We start from the raw sequence: 6,000 nt of genomic DNA on the forward strand, positions 1-6,000 counted from the left end.
GTCTCTTGGTAGTGGCTAAAGCAGTGTGGCAGGGGAGCCCTATGGTTGTCCAGGGAGCTTGGAGTGCAGACAGGGGCTGTGGGAAGAGTTGGTGGAAAAGGGAGTTGCTGCCTGTGTGCTGTGAGAGGTGGTTCAGCTTTGCCTCTTCCCTGTCAGAGCCTTCGTTTTATAAGTGCACAAGATGCTTCTTGGGGCCAGGAGCGCAGGTCTGGTGCCTTGAGCAGCTGATTGCTCAGAATTCAGAGGATGGATGTGCCAAGGACGGAGTTAAATTGCTGTACAGACTTGTGCAGCCTCGTGGTAATTGCTGGAGGATATTTCCATAGGCAGTGGAAGAACTGAACTGCACATGCCTTCAGCCACATGGCTTTGCCAGGAATGAGGACTGGTGGTACCATGTAAGGAAAATTGCCCTTTAGCAGGAGCTTGGGACTGTTCAAAGCAGCTGCATATTTCTTCAGATTTCTTGAGATTTTCGGGATGAAGCTCTCAAACAATTTATATTGAAATCCAGAAGAATAGTTTAGCCTGGGAGAGGTGATGGAATGGAAACCTCAGATGAGATTTTTGCTGGAGATCTGATGATGTTGAGCCTGGGGAAGTTTTATCTTTATGTCTGCAGTGGGAATTTGGCAGCTATTTCCTAGTCCTGGACCAGCTCCAGCTGCAGTGGAAGTAGCTGGATCCTTGGTATTTGTATATGCTTGCTGTCATCTCAATCACTGTCACTCCTCTACTGCAAACAGTCTTGCATAATGTCCCTTAAAATATTGGACACCTCTGGCAATTTGCTGTATCCCAGTGCTCCACTCGCCACTGCTGAGCAGCTGGTAGCACAGGCAGAGCTTTTTGGGAATGATCCCCATGGTGTGTGCTCATTTAAAAAGTACTTAGAGACCTGCAGGATGTTGAACAGGAGGAGAGGGTTATAAAGCATTTTGGTATATAAAGCATTACTAGGGCAAAACTCTTTTTGTGTGGTCAGACTATTCCTTGTAATTTACTCCAAAGCAGATGTATATTTCAATGTTAAATTGTATTTGTATATGTTTAATATGTAGGATACATCAAAGAGGAGTTCAGCCTTTTGTAAAAGATGGAGCTGGGAGACTTCCTCCCCTTGCTTCATCTTGCAGCTGTGACCCGTGTGCTTGTGCAGAGGTGGCCCTTGCAGAGAGGGATGCTGGGCTGTGGTCAGGTTTTCCATAGGGAGGGACTGCTCTGGAACCATCCCAGGTCTCAGATCAGTGACAAAAGGCAACTGGAGCTGATTTTTGCTGGGTTTGTGGAAGTGCACTTACTGTTTCTTGAGGTGGTGGTAGCAGTGTGAGCAGTTCCTGTCTGGGCACAATTTTCAGAGCTGAGGAGGCTGTCAGGGTATTTGGGGTTTGGGCAGCCACAGGTCTGGTCAGGGCATGTTGCTGTAGTTCCTGCCTGATCCCTTGGCAGTGGGTGTCTCAGGGATCAAGGGTGCTCTCTGAAGTGGGACAGAAATAAAAATGAGCCCTGTTCCCCAAGACTAGAAAGTGATTTTAAAAAAAAGGCATTTTGCTGATTGCAGATGATTATAATGCAGCTGCTCGACAGTGACATCCCAGCCATGGAAAAATAACATTGATTCTTTGAGCTGTTTTCCAGTCTGCACAGCATATTAAAACCCTTCATGCACAGCTGGCACATTTAACTTTGATTATGTTGTTGAAGTGACTGATCTGAGAGCAGCCTGGATCCCAGTTGCTTGCAGAATTTGAAAATAAGATAGTTCCAATTCATCCGCAGTTGGTTATTTTGGAAGAGAGACAAACTATCTCGAGCACTTTTAGGGCTGCTAATTAAAGTCTTGTGACCAGTCTTTAAAGATGGATGGAGGGACTTAACCAAGGTCATATAGCGTGTCACTAACAAAGATGATTATAAAATCTGTACCTTAATTTGGTCTTGCAGACTTGAATTATTTCCCTGGTGTGGACAATCCCACCACAAACCAACGCACTGGCTGCTGGGCTCTTTTACATGTCAGTGGGTTCCTTTTTCCCTGTGCTCTCCCACCTGGGTCTGGCATGGGAGCAGCTTGAGGTGGAGACAGCACAGGCTCCCTACTGCTTCCTCATCGGGGTGGCTCCAGTGGGTGCCTTTTGCCCGGCTGTGTGCTTCTGGGGCTGAGAAAAAGCAGGAGCTTGGAAAGGCAGGTAGGAGGGATGCAGAGAAGCTGCCCAAGCCTGTAGGCACTTGTGGTGGTACTGCTTCTCTGTTAGAGTTTGGCTTCTGACCCGAGCTGCTCCAGCACCTTTCCTTTCCCAGCTCGGTGAAAGCACATTTGAAATTCCACTGGCATCTTGGGTTCAGGGCTCCACTCTCTGCACTCACAGAACTTAGAAACCGCTATCCAAAATAATCATTAGTAGAAAAAGAGACGGTGGGGGTGACTCGGGAGCTCTGTAAGAGGCTGTTTTAAGTGTATTGCATCCATTAAACCCTCCCGCAGGAATTCTGGCAGAGAACGGGAATGCCAGTGTGCGGCGGCAGCGTTTGGCTCGCCGGGAGCTGGATGTGGGCAGGGCATGCCGGGGCTCGGCGGGGCGGGAGGGCTCTCACCGAGCTGCTGCTGCGGCAGCCCCTGCGGCTTCCTGCAGGTGAAACCGGGTCAGAGCGACTCCTGGGAACTGCCTCTGAATTCCCCGCAGGAAAGGCAGTGACTGGTGAGTCACGGCCCAGGCTGTGATGGGAAATGGTTGCTGGATAATAGTTTGAGCGATGCTGGTGGCTTTTTCTTCACACATCAGGACCCTGAGGGGGCTGTGACCTCGTGGGGCAGCTGAAAGCTGTTTTTCGTCTGGGTTGCAGGTGGCCAAAGCTGAATTCCTGCAAATGTAGATACAACACCCTCTCCTTCCCAGGGTCTGCCTTGCACCCCTGGACTCAGTGTACCCACTGTTGAAGGGAGAAGCAGTTGTGAAAGTAAGGAGATGAAAGGGATAGCTCTTGCTATGATAGGAAGCTAGAAAGAAGTTGAAAACTTTTCCCTGTTCATACTCAGGCATGAGGTGGGAGCTCCTCTGAGGGATTGACCAGTGTTGAATTTGGGAGGTCAGTGCTGTGCTCAGTGTGAGGCTGGTGTGGGGCCCTGTGAGGGGGTTTTGTGCTGATGGAGTGCTCTTCTCTGTCTCGAGCTCATCTGTCGTGACTCACTCCTTATTTCCTGTTTTAACCTGCACTTCATCTCTCTGGAGCATCCCACTGCTCTGCTCCTGGAATGTGGTGGGGTTGAGCCTCAGGTCTGCTGCCCCTTTCAAGCTCTGCAGTTGCTGCCTGAGCACAAGAAGCAAAGGCAGAGAAGAAAGTGCCTTGCAGAGCTCCCCTGCCCACTGCTCCCATGCTGGGAGACAGCCCAAGCTGTTTGCAAGGTTGTCCTCCCTGCCAGCCCAGGACAACCCAAGGCAGCAGCTTGGCTGTGGCCCTGCACCAGCAGACCTGGGTTTTTGATCAGTCCTGGTGCATCCTGTAGGATACGTGGGTCCTTCCCATGGGAGGTGAACGTGGGCCTTGCTCTGCTGTGGCTTTTCCTTTGTGATCTGAAACTGCTGTATTTAAACAGGTATGGAAGGGGCTCCAGCTTCAGAGTGGTGGTAGTGACTTTGAAATGGTGCTACCATCCCCAAGGTCCCTCAGCAGAGATCTGTGTGTGACAGGAGGCTGTAGAGCAGCATGGTGGCCTTGGGCAAGGAGAGGGCATTATTTGGCCCCTTCTCTCCCCTCCATCTGCTTTATATTTTGCTGGGGAAGTGGTTCCTCGCTGGGGTTGGCCTCGCTGGGGGCTCACCCAGGCCTGTGGGTGCCTTGGAGGCTTCAGTAATGGCGCAGGGAGTGACAGCCTGGTGTGGATGTGGGGAAGAGGAGGCCCTCTTTGGACTGCCTGCCAAACCGGCTGCTCCAAAACCCCTTTGGTTCTGTGCACTTCTGCGTCTGGGATGGGGAATAAATCATTGCTTCAGCCTTTGCTGTGCACACAGGATGCTCCTCCTGCATCCTGCACTGGAGCAGAGACCTCCTGGGGCAGGGACAAGGGATTCTGAAGCAGCCTGGGGCTCTGGGGACATCACCACTGGCCTTTTGTGGCTGGCCCTGAACTGCTCTAAAACACACAGCAGAAATACCTTGGGGGAGGAGGGGAATATTTTCTTTCCTTCTATTATTTTTTTTTTCCTTGAAATCCAAAGTGAAGTGCCCCTGGAGCAAGGCCTGCATCTGGTAGATCCCAGAGAAACTGGTTCAGCCGGCACCAGTCTGGACAGGGAGGGCACTGTGAGTGCTGGGTGCTCTGCTGGCAGCACTGGGATATGAATTTGGAATAGAGCCACGTCTCTCTGTGTGGGGGGCTGTGGGTTCCCCGGGACCACTGGCATAGGGTGGGCCATTGATAATCCAAATGTCACCTTTTATTTATTTTTTTTCCATCTCCCTTCCTCTTAAAATGGCCTGGGAAGCTGTGACACCACACAGCCTGGGCCCCTGCCAAGGAGCCCTGGGGCTTGTGTTCCTGCTCATGCTGCCAGGCTCCTGGCTGCATCGCTGCTCTGTGAATTCCCATTTGCCTTTCTTGGCTGGAAAAAGGATTAAGTTAGCAGGACAGGAAAATTAATTAGCTGCCATTTTAAGGATGTAGCTTTCGTCGCAGTCCAAAGTGTTTTGAAATGGCATTGTGTCACTCAGACCAACCTGGGGTTGATTAAAAGGCTTTTTACCTGCCGGAATATCAGATTTATTTCCGCCAGGGTTTTGCCCTTGGTGATTATGGCTTCAAGGTGGACCTCAAGGCCAAATCCAAGGAGTGTTTGGCCTTTCCTGTTAGTGCCGGCAGTGGAAAGCTGGTACCAAAGTCTTTTCTGCTTGTTTAACATTCAAAATAGCCTTGCTTTGCCCTTCCCCTCTGCAGGCAGCCTGCCAGTCTGGCACAGCATGGCTGGGACAGCAGGGAACTGCAGAGCTGCAGCTTCCCTGCATGGCTGAGGGGATTCCCACAGGGAGCCCGGGGGCAGTGCTGTGGCCCAGATGCTGTGGGGTGAGCCTCAGCCTTCCCAAATTGTCCGGTGGAAAATTGCTGCTGTTTGGTGCAGGTGGCAAAAGGGAGCAGAAACGGTGCCACTCTTGGTGGGGGGCTGTATCCAGCTGGAGGATGTCCCCACAGTAATGTCCTTGCTGAGGTGTCAGAGATGGAGAAGGGCAGATCTGCTGCAGTGTGGTGAAGTGGGAGAGAACCTGAACTATGGGAAGCAAGTGATAAAGAAGCCAAAAATCATTTTAGGGTTAGAAAGTAATTGTCATTCCTGACTTTATTCAGTGAGGGGGACTGTGTGGGTGCTCCAGAGCACCTGGAAGGGGCCATTAGCTGCCAGCTTTCCTGCGAAAGCTGTGCTCCAGCTTTGGGCAGCAGTGGGGCATGGAGCACGTGGGTCCTGGCACCAGACTGCAGCAATGGCTCCACATCTGGGACATGCAGAGGGGACACATCAGACGTGTGACCAGGAGGGATTTCCACACATGGTGCTGTAGTTCAGCTCTCACTGACCTCTAGAATAAGTGCTTCTGCCAGCTGCACTCCCATTCCAGCCTCACACAGAAGGGCTGCACGAGTGACCAATCTCTGACACAAACCATGGCCCCCATCCCCTCACCTGCAAGGGTGTAAATGACTCCTGCCCTCCTTAGCAATTCCCCACTGAGCTCTCACTGGAAGGGTTCAAAAACCCAGCAAAATTAATGCAGATTAAACCTGCTACTTCAGCAATGAATGGAAATTACCAGCACATTTTTTTTTTATTTTACTATTTAATGTAGTAGAAATATCACGGCTTGTAGCCAAAGCAATTCAAGATGTGACGGCTGTAAATGTGCATTGGGCGAGGCTGGAAACTCTCCAGTCTAATTCAAGAAACTCTTGGCTCAATTCTTGCTTTGCTTTTCAAGAAGAGAAGCTCATCTGTGAAGAACCCCATGCTGAGA

Source organism: Zosterops lateralis (genome assembly GCF_965231275.1).
Source record: "Zosterops lateralis genome assembly, chromosome: Z".
NCBI lineage: Eukaryota > Metazoa > Chordata > Aves > Passeriformes > Zosteropidae > Zosterops > Zosterops lateralis.